General features: G+C 33.8%; 1 protein-coding gene across 3 annotated transcripts in view; it reads right to left on the bottom strand.

The window, feature by feature from the left end:
• The window catches only part of LOC106884018 (uncharacterized), a 1,573,201-nt gene that overhangs the window by 1,558,733 nt on the left and 1,968 nt on the right, over positions 1-12,500 (bottom strand). The gene's annotated exons all lie outside the window — the stretch shown is intronic.

Genomic DNA, 12,500 nt, shown 5'->3' with positions numbered 1-12,500 from the left:
CGCGCTCTTAACCACTACGGGCATATAGCGTAGTGGTTAAGAACGCGGGATACTAACCCCAAGATTCCAAGTTCGACCCCAAGCAGTGACCTGAACACTAACAATAATAATAATAATAATAATAATAATAGCAACATCGAAAAATACCTTTCGAATGAGAACCCGGGTTCGAAATTTCACCAAAACAACTGAAAAACGCTGGGGTGGGGGTATATCAAACAAGATGAGGACAAATATCCATCGAATGTAAATAATGTAAATAATGTATATGGTTTCTTGAGTTGTTCTTATTATCACTGTAGTGTAAGTGATTTACGTAGCATATGTGTGGTGCCTAGCAGTGCTATTTTTTTTTTTGTATGTTATATACACTGCTTACTCTTGGTGATTTTACTATGTATTTGTCTGATTTTTTTTTTATCATGCTTAAAGTGTCTACTACGATAGGAATTATTTCTGTTTGTAGATTCTGTAATCCAGTTATCTATATTTCTAAATATTTGTATTTTGTATGTTACTCCGATTCTTTTCGAGAAATATTGTCATCTGTTGGTATTGATACATCGATTAGATGTATCAATACCATCATCATCATCATTATCATTATTTTTTTTTTCTCTTCTTGGTGATCTCTGACAATTATATCCGGCTAATTGACCTTAATTTCTCTATTTCATTGTATTAGCATATCTCAGAGTATGGTTGCTTTCTAATTTTCTGTAACCATTTCTGGTGTGCGTCTAAACCATCTTTTTCTGTTGTTATTCAATAGTGTTGGCATAGCTTCCATTATGTATTGGTCCCAACTCTGTCGTGTCTCTGAATATATTCCTTCAAGCCAGAACTTGGCAGCCAGAAACAATATTTCCACATTTCCACATATTCTGCAGCTTTTATTATTATTATTATTATTATTATTATTATTACTACTATCACCATCATCATCATCATCGTCATCATCATCATCATCATTATCATTATTATTATTGTTATTGTTATTATTATTGCTGTTATTATTATCATCATCATAATCATCATCAGTAGTAGTAGTAGTAGTAGTAGTAGTAGTAGTAGTAGTAGTAGTAGTAGTAGTAGTAGTAGTAGTAGTAAGGCGGTGAGCGGCCAGAATCGTTAGCCCGCCCGCTGAAATGCTGAGCGACATTTTGTAAATCCTCATGTTCTGAGTTGAATTACTCTGAGGCTGAATTTATATTTAATCCTTTTGGATCACTGAGTTAAGTGCCAGTGAAACACTGGGGGCTATGTAACCGACTAGTACTCTCAGTACAAATTTCAGGCTTTCTGCCTTTATTAGAAGGAAGTATTACTCTTATTGACACATATGCGGAAACCCCATTCGGTCACGCATGATCATGGGATTGCACCTAGAAAGTTACCTTCCGAGGCACAAGTCCGGGCAAGGTTGTTTGTAGAAAGCCAGCAGTCATCCATGCATACCAGCCTCAACTCTCCACGCCACCGATATCATGCAAGGGAAAGGAAAAGGCCGATACAGCTTCGCACCAGTGACGTCACAACTCATTTCTACAGCTGAGTGAACTGGAGCGACGTGAAATAAAGTGTCTTGCTCAAGAACACGACACGCAGCCCGGTCCGGGATTCGAACTGACAACTTCACGATCGTAAGCTCGACGGTCTAACCACTGAGGCATGCGCCTTCACTCACACACACACACACACACACACACACACATATAAATACATAAATATATGCATACGTATGTGTGTGTGTACAAAATTATATATATATATATATATATATATATATATATATATATATATATATATGAATGCATAAATTAATTGTAAGTATTAAAGTGCACTTGTATCTGCTGTTTTTTTTTTATTCAGTTAGCAAGTCAAATGTCCCGTGCAGTAGCGATTGTGTGTACGTTTGTATGTATCATTTATATGCATGCATGCATCATAGCTTTATCTATCTATCTATGCATCTGTCTATCTATCTATCTATCTATCTATCTATCTATCTATCTATCTATCTATCTATATATATATATATAATAATTGGCATTCCGTCGGTAACGACGCATGTTCCAGTTGATCCGGCAAACGGAACAGCCTACTCGAGAAATTACCGTGTAAATGGTTGAGCACACCATAAACACGCGCACCCTTAACGTGATCTTCCTTGAGATTTAGCGTAATCAAGAATACGACGAGGCTACCCGTTAGAATTACATTTACAACCCATTTTTGCCAGCCACGGGAAATGGACTAACCTGAAGTAAAAGCGTGTTGGTCAAAGACATAACGCGCTACCGTGAATCGAACTTACGACCTTACAATCGTGGCCGAATACCCTAACCGCTGAAGCACTTGCCTTCTCACACACACTTGCGCCCATACACATGCACGCACATAAACATACACACACACACACACACACACACACACATATTTAGCTATTATATACCGACATACTGGGACACTGCATTGAGTAATTTTAGTCACATTATTCCCAGGAAATGTTTTAAGAAATCGAATCACTGAATTGTATGTTTCGGAAGTAAACAAATGAGTGTTGACAAGTAGCGGGATAAACGCACAGACACACAGACACATATAGGACAGGTTTACGCTCATCTTCCCTCTAATATATTCATCCACAATGCATAGGACGGCACAGCGTTATAGTAACTGTCACCTGCCTAAAGAATATCACGTGGTGTGGGACTGGACGCCAAGCTGCGTGTTAGTGAAGTGAACTACTTACACAGAATAGTCATGCTTGTGTTTGTAAACACATATAGACACACGCACAACAAGCACATATCTATCTATCTATATATAAATAGAGACTTCATTATATATATACATATTTAAACATTCATGCATATATACACACCCACAGATATAAATACGTACATATATACATGCATACACACACGCACACACACACATATATATATGATAATTCGTTCATAGCTGCATATGTATATTTATGATGTAAATAAATTTGTATGGATTTATAAGTGCATACGGTTTGGTTGTGTGGTAAGATGCTTCCATCCCAACCACATGGTTCCGGGTTCAGTCCCACTACATGATACCTTCAGCGAGTGTATTCTACTATAGGCTCGGTGCGATTAAAGCCTTGTAAGTGGTTTTCGCATACAGAAAATGAAGAGGACCGTTGCATATATAAACGTGTGTGAGTGTGAGTGTGAGTGTCTGTGTGTGCGTATGTGTGTGTGTGGATCTGTATTCGTCCCTCAATACCGTTTGGTACACGGTGATCTGTGGTTATATTCCCGTAAATTAACAGTTCGGCAAAAAAATAATGATCGAATAAGTACGATGCTTTAAAACATTAAGTATTCCGGTCGATTCATTATATATATATATATATACATATATATATATATATATATATATATATATATATATATATATATATATATATATATATACATATATATATATATATATATATATATATATATATATATATATATATATATATATATATATATATATATATATATATATATATATATATATATATATATATATATATATATATGTATTCAGATCGATATAGATATAAAGATATATATATACACACACACACACATATATATACGCGTGTGTGTGGGTGTGTGGGTGTGTATGTGCGTGGGTGTGTGTATGTGTGCGTGTGTGCGCGTGAGTGCGTATAATCATTCCTTTTGTCGAGGGAAACTTCCACCAATTAATTTGACACGTATTTACTTTGTAAAATTATGTTTTTTATCATTTCACCGCAATCATCGGAGCCTTAAAATAGGTAATAATTGAATTAGTGTAGCTAGCATTATGTTTCAAGATATCTATGACAGCCTAATTGTGTTGTGTCTCCTGCTGTTACCGTAACATTCTCTCTCTCTCTCTCTCTCTCTCTCTCTCTCTCTCTCTCTCTCTCTCTCTCTCTCTCTCTCTCTTTTTCTCTCTCTCTCTCTCTCTCTCTCTCTCACTCGTTTGCTCTCCACCCACCACAATATGTGTGTGAGTGCGTATAAGCACACACATACACCCACTCACATATATATCTTTAAATTTACGTGTGTGTGTGTGTGTGCGTGTGTGTGTATGTGTGTCTGTATATCTTTAAATTTACATGTATATATATATATATATATATATATATATTTATATACACACGCAGATACATATTTACATGTTTGTCTTCACACAAAATACGTACACATCCTGTATATAATTTATTTACTTTTCTCGAGACAAACGTGTTTCATGTGTTTGTGTATTGTAGACGTAAGAATAGGTATTGCTCCACAAATTGCTGACATCGCGATTTCAAACTTGTTATAACATCTCTATGTCACATGGTATCAGGTGATACAATCATTCGGCATGCAAATACCAAATATTAATCTACACGTGGCTGTTTATGTAATGTACAACGTTAGTAAATCGAATTTTACTGAACTGCTTTGATTCTGTCGGTGTTTATGTATTACACTTTTGAAGATGAATGCCATCTATCTCTTTGAAGCCTCTACTTTTCCATTTTTTTTCCATGCCTCTTTTTGCAGTAAATTACATTGATCCATAAATACTTTCGTAAAACTGTAAGGTATGATTTCGGCTACACGCTTCTTACATTTAAAAGCCGGCTAATTGAATGGAGATAACCTATTTGTCTAGGGGCTTCAATCAGTAGATTTGCCAGCCTTAGAATTACATATCTTGGTATACATGTAATTCTCTGTAAGTCAAAATCACCGAATTTGAATTTAATGTTTAATGTGAGGCCTTCTGATTTAAAACATTTTCTTTTCATCTGAAAAACATTGTAAATCTAATCTCCATTTTCTATAACCTCTCAGCTAATGCAACCTTTAGCATAAATATAAGGAATAAACTTTACAAAAGGTTTTTCTTTTGTCAATATCAATAGATAGTGGCCAATATTTGGAGTGATGTTTAGTTTTACTTATAAATAAATAGGTGAGATTACTGATAAAATTATCAGTAAAATTTGGTTTTGCCTGATAATCGTACATATGTATTTAGATTAAATATTCAAAAGTATATCTATGAAGATCATAAACATTGTAATGTACAGATTGCATGAGAGTAAACATTGTCGGGACGTTTTATGGTTAAGTGAAGTTTTCCAGAGCGTATGGTAATATTGCGTAGTTAACATAATTTCTTCCACGGCACAACGTTAATTAAAACAAACAACTGAAAATAATCTAAAATTATTTCTGCAACTATACTTCATTTTCTTTACAGTTCATGTGTCATTCGAGTGGCAAATGTCATGCAACAAGCGTTAAATTTGCAACTATTATTTTAACATAATTTTATCCTCCATTATATTTCATTCTTTTGATATATGCGATAAATTCATTCTAAGGTGAAATAATCATAATTGGTATTACTGTGTTTCAAATAAAATATGAAATTGGTATTACTGTGTTTCATATAAAATATGTCATGACACTGTTCGTAATTAATTTGAATTGCTGGTATCATTTAGGTTCATGTAACCTTGACATTAAAGCAAATCTGCTTATATTTTGATTTTGGTTGCCAGATTTAAGCGATTTTTGTTCCTATAATTATTCTTTAATTCTTTTATTTGTTTCAGTCATTTGAATGCGGCCATGCTGGAGCACCGACTTTTAGTTGAACAAATCGACCAGAGGACTTATTCTTTGTAAGCCTAGTACTTATTATATCGGTCTCTTTTGCTGAACCGCTAATTTACGGGGACGTAAACACATCAACATCAGTTGTCAAATGACGGTGGGTGGGGTGGCAAACACAGCTACACAAGCATATACATATATGCGACGGACTTCTTTAGGTTTCCGCGTACCAAATCCAGTCACAAGGCTTTGGTCGGCCCGAGGTTATCGTAGAAGAAACTTGCCCAAGGGGCTACTCAGTGGAACTGAAGCAGGAACCATGAAGTTGGTAAGCAAGCTGCTTACCACACAGCCACTCCTACTCCTATGTATAAAAGTTTCAAATGTATGGATATCTTATGTCTTCTCACTTTCCATGCTTAAGTACTCTGTAAAATAAATTCGTGTTGAATGACTTGGTAACAGTTTCGATATTCCATAGATTTTAGTTCCCATTTATTTAGGTTATCATTTCAGTATATAGACGCAGCTTTCTTTCTTTTTTCCTTCGTTCTTTTCCTTGCTTTTGGAAATACGTTTCCAACAATTCGAACATGAAACACAGCAAATTATTCCCAGTATGGCGGATACGATGGTGGATATGTTAAATACAACGATGAGACAAAATTGTCTACGTAAATGTTAACTCGTACAGTAAACAGCCAACATAAATTTAATAATTTTTCTTTTGTTTCTGAAACTAGGCGTTATTGTTACTGTAATACTTAAAACATTAAAAATAAAACAATACTAGATTTCAAAGTGTATATTAATATTTACCGAGATTTTATGGATGACAGAGTGCTCGTGGTGCTATTAAGTTAGACATGGCCTGGACCAATCTTTGGTCGAAGCATATCTAAGTTTATCTAAGTTTATAGAATTCCCTTACTTTCATTCTTATTCTCACAAAAACAAAAACAAAACAATTCTATTATTATTAGCGTTTCTATAGACGCAGATAACAATCACAAAAATATATATTAAATTATTTCCGTTGTCAATAATCTCTGCCCCAGAGAATTTAATCAGTTCTTAATACTTTACACTTTTCATTTGCCTTCATAATAGAGTAGAAAATGCTATAATTGACTGACTTTCATAGGTGCATAACTAACACGTGGTGTATTAAACCCGCAGCGCTGGTATCATATCCGGCAGTGACAAGACGAGATACTCTAATGCATCTTGTCTGAAACGTTTATAATAGAATATATTACAATGTTGAAATTATATTATGCTTCCTGGAACGGCACAATGTATTTTACAAATACAGAGTATAGAAATAGTTATAAAATCGTATGCAGTTTACTGCATCAATGTTTAAAAAGTGCCAACGATAATGAATGGAATCTTGCAAGATGTGAACTCAAAAGAGAAATATAATTCAAAACATTTACGTCAATCGCTGCAAATATTTACAGCTCAAGTCACTGAAATCATTGTTTTTGTTTTGTTTTTGTTTTTGTTTTTGCTTTTGTTTTTGTTTTTTTTGTATTATTAACAACATTCATTGTTTCATAAATTGAATGATATTATACCAATATTATCATGTTTGTACACCTGATTGACAAAACTAGCATATTGTTAGATGTTAGATCAAAGCGGTTATCTGAGAAAACTGTTACCTCGCCGGGTAAACTGCTTCGGATTACCTTGTGAGTGAAAATTTCGCACGAGTCAACTTTACCATTGGTTATTTCGGTGTCTATAAAATATGTGCTTGCTAAGTACTAGGGGAGATGTAATCAACAAGTCTCTCCTGCGTGATCTTCGAGGCCTTGTCTCCATAGCAAAAATCATCGTCATCATTATTATTGTTGTTGTTGTTGTTGATACAATCTATACTCTTCAGGAATATGCAGCATGGCATGTTTTTAGTCGTGTTTGTAGACTATATTTTTCTCTTAATTCTCTTGCTAGCTTGTTTCTTGCAATATATTGATGTTTCTTCTCTCTGTAATATGATAAATATTATATTTTGGTGGGATTCATTTTCTAAAGTACATGTTTTGGGAGTTGACTTCTTTCCTTTTATTGGCCGCCTATTGGTATAGAACCGGTACTCTATGAGTATCAAGTTCTCTTTAAGGTGAAATGCTGTATTCATAATAGCTGCAGCTGGATGTGGGTTGTTCGTATTTCAGGTGCTTTTCTCTTTTTCCTTTCACAATGTACAATGATCTACGACCTGATATCTCAAGTATGACATGTCAAATATGTCTTAGCTCATAGCTTTATTCTGTTATTCTTTACTAATTTCAATCATTAGGCGCATGCGTGGTTGTGTGCTAAGATGCTTTTGTTCCCAACCACATAGTTCAGTCCCACTGCGTGGACCTGGGCAGGTGTTTTCTACTATACCATCGGCCCAACAAAATTCTTGTGAGTGGAATTGTCAGGCGGAAACAAAGAAGCCCGTCGTATAAATAAATAAATATATATATATATATATATATATATATATATATATATATATATATATATATATATGTATATATATATATATATATCACACAATCACTTGTATTTATGTGTGTATGCCGTTGTGTCTGTGTTTATCCCACCACCATCACTTGACAACCGATTTTGCTGTGTATATGTCTCCGAAATCAAGCGTTTCGAAAAAGTAGTCCGATAGTATAAGTACTAGGTTTACAACGAATAAGTCCTGAGGTCGATTACTTCGACTAAAGGTGATACCCCAGCATGGCCGTAGTCAAATGACCGAAACGTGTAAAAGATTGAATATTAGCTTGCGATAATGAAGAGACACAGTTTTCAAGGCTACACTGGAATATATCGACGACAATACTTAAACATTGGTTCCTTTCACAAACGACTAGTTTACGGAGACTAACACAAAACAAAAGTAGTTGTCGTGTGGTGATGAGGGATAAACACGAACCCAAATGCATACAAACGCACACATACTCTATCTCTCTCTTACACACACAAACAAATTTATATAATTCATACAAACATACAAACATATATATACATGCAATATATATATATATATATATATATATATATATATATATATATATATATATATATATATATATAAGTGTTTGTATATATATGGAAGTATATATATACACATACATATATATATATATGTATATATATATATATATATATATATATATATATATATATATATATATATATATATATATATATATATATATATATATATATATATATATATATATATATATATATATATATATATATATATATATATATATATATATATATATATATATATATATATATATATATATATATATATATACATATATATATATATATATATATATATATATATATATATATATATATATATATATATATATATATATATATATATATATATATATATATATATATATATATATATATATATATATATATATATATATATATATATATATATATATATATATATGTATATATATACGAGCTGGCAGAATCGTTAGAATGCTGGGTTAAATGCTTAGCGGTATTTCGTTCTGGTTTCAAATACTGCCGAGGTCGACTTTGCCCTACATCCTTTCGTGGGTCGATAAATTAAGTACCAGTTAGGCACTGGAGTCGAGGTAAACGATTGGACCGCTCCCCAAAATTGTCAGGTCTTGTGCCTATAGTACAAAGGATTGTTGTTATTATTATTATTATTATTATTATTAGGTCGTCGAGATGGCAGACTTTTTTGCACGCCTGGCAAAATGCTTAGTGGCCTTTGGTCCCTTTTCACGTTGTGAGTTCAAATGTCACCGAGGTCGACTTTGCTTTTCATCCTTCCTGGGATGATAAAATATCGACTTAGTGCCACCTCTAAATTTGTTACCTTTGTGCCAAAATTTTAAACCACCACCACCACTACTACTACTACTGCTACTACTACTACTACTACTACTACTACTACTACTACTACTACTACTAATAATAATAATAATAATAATAATAATAATAATGATAATAATAATAATAATACTTTCAATACAGTAACCATAAGAGCATCACAGCAAACCACAGCACACATCCAAGGCACACGGTGTTGTGCTCGGTAGTGAAGTGAAAACATGTAATAAAAATAAAACTACTAAAGAATAATAATAATTATGATAATAATATTAATAATAATGAAGTTTTTGTGGTCAGTAGATACGAGCAACAGAACTCGTAATTGTGCGCCAAATTGGAGTTAGTGCAATTAATTTGTTGGAAACGAATATTTAATTTTTCGTTTATGTGTGTTTTTTTTTTATTAATAACGTAATTTCAAACGCTTGTACGTCCCATCTCCAACTGAGGTGCTAAAAGACGTTGAATAATGTTGTTACAGTTTTCTTTCTCTTTCTTCTTTTTATATTTTTTGTAAACAAGTGTTTTCCGGAAATTTAGTACACATAGTTTTGAAGGAGCAAAACAAAATACTTACTTCAAATTTAGAAGCAATCAATAGGTTCCCAAAATTATGCAATTATTGTAAACTAAAGTGAAAATAAAAAGAAAGGTGTTCAGAATTAAAAGATAACCATTGAACAAGCAGAACTAGTAGTGAACATATATATTTACTTTTTAATATATACATATGCAAAAGTGCTAGCTTTCATAATATTATAAACAAAACAATGATATCGTTTTGCGGGACGCTAGACAAGGAACAGGTCCCAGAACGAAAGCGTGCAAATGTGAGAGAGGTGTGACACAAACACCGGAGAGATTTCTTGCCCCCGACGATTTAATTGAGGAACAGCAGAGAGGAAAGTGGCCTACCTCTGTTTTTTAAGAAAAGTTTATTATTTTATATACAAACCACTAGGTGTATTATACAAAGACTTGAATGTTATATAATTCGCTGCGTACTTGATGGTACGGGTTAGGACATAGATATGTATGCCTAGCTATTATGTGTTTAGGACGTTATTATATACATGAGATCTTCATGTTTTAAACGACTGTTTACAAACAGTTTTCACAATAAATAGAAAACGAAAGAGAAGCTGTGCAGAAGAACCTCTGGTATTGACGTTGGCCATTGTTTTGCCGTCATCATTGAAAAGGCTTTGTTTGAGGCTCTAACAGATTGTGTCTGAACATGACATACAACAATATGCAATAACATGTGCTCGGCTGGATTCTACATACAAAATCAATTTTTGATAATCTCCGAAAATGCCAAGACTGGCTCGTGCTATACACGAATGGGGAATCAAATCGGAAAAGAATCAGAGCGGGTGCACAGAGCAGAAGGATCAGCTGTTACAAGAAGATAATAGGAGATAATTGAGCTGTACTTGCCTGGAGTAGGAGAAGCGCTAGAGTAAAGAGCACATTGAAAAATAAATAACAAAGGTAGAAACATCAAGGGCTCTCTAGTAATTGCCCGCTCCAAGACACCACAATTTACAGTTAATAAGATAAATGGATAAATCATTACCAGTTCTCAGTAACCGAAACGGACCATAGATAGAGGAACCGAGCAAACTTGGAGTCCAACACGCAGCACGGTGCTGACCGAAAACATCTGCATTATTATCACCCCATCTTCACATGTCGAAGAGCAAGGAATAAATGTTGTTGACAGTTAAGAAGCTATCGGGGATATAAGAAAAATAATGTCATATACATGTACAAGTAAGTATGAGCCCAGTCCGAGGACAAGTAAAATTTTCAAAGAAAACACAACGCCCAAAGCAGTCCCCAACATTCTGAGAGAAAAGCAATGACCCAGTTGATTTAATGCTCGACTGGAAGAAAGCGAAATCAGAATAGAAATGCAACACCACATTGCCTATAAATTCTAGCCAACTGGCCAACTGGGAGATTTGATAAAAATGTCGAACAAAATACCTTCCGGTACTGCATCCGGCAATTTAAGTCCTGATCTTAAATTAGCCATAGTGATCTTCGCTTTTCAGATTTTTTGAAGAGGCGATAAAATATAGTACCATTTCAGCATTCGAGACTATTGAATCAACAATGCCCTACCTTCAAACTTTTCGACCTTCTTAATTTAAAAACTAATATTTGTTCACCCCTCCCACGATTGTATAAACCATTCCTTGTTTAATTATTCTTGAGAGCTTCCGCTATTCGGATTATCACATATTTTCACGTAGTCCAACACATATTCACATATACTGTCCCAGATGTTGTTGTCGAATTATAGTGGTTAATAAATAAATCATTACTATTATTAATAATACTAATGGCGCCATCATAATCCCAACCATGGTTCTGTTTATCTTCATAGCTGTTTTTTTTTTTCCTTCATTTTATTGCTTACCTGTATCAGCAAAAGCAGGACCGTAGCTGTGTCTCCGAAATGTTTACTTCGAGAACAATCAACATAATTTTATTCATAATTTCGAATCCTTCTTTTAACATTTGAGTAAATCTGGGAGAGCTGAGATATAATCATAATAGAGGTTCCAAGAGAACTTGTGCGTGTGTATCTTGTGTGTACGTTGCTGCTGTCGTTATTTAAACCTATTAGACCTTAAATCGGTTAGAGCCATCGTCTTATTGACCACCTATATTTTTTGGTTTGTAAGAATTAAAAATAATTTCTTATTATTCAATGTGCACTAATTTTTCAAAACATCACGAGGGCTTTGGGATGTACATAGCTGCTATTTCTAGCAGACTCTACCTATAAACTTGTTACGTGTGCGTGTGTGCTCGCGAAATTGGGTATGTCTGTGTGTTGGCAGGTGTCTCGTTAGAATAGAGAGTAAACGAATGTGAAAATTGCGTAAATTCGTGTGTTAAAACAGCAATTTAAAGAGAAAGAGAGACTGTTTCAAG

This window comes from Octopus bimaculoides, chromosome 1, assembly GCF_046866305.1.
Source record: "Octopus bimaculoides isolate indiv1 chromosome 1, ASM4686630v1, whole genome shotgun sequence".
In the NCBI taxonomy this organism is placed as follows: Eukaryota; Metazoa; Mollusca; class Cephalopoda; order Octopoda; family Octopodidae; genus Octopus; species Octopus bimaculoides.
The sequence above is the reverse complement of the archived record's forward strand: the minus strand, read 5'-3'. Positions and strand labels throughout refer to the sequence as shown.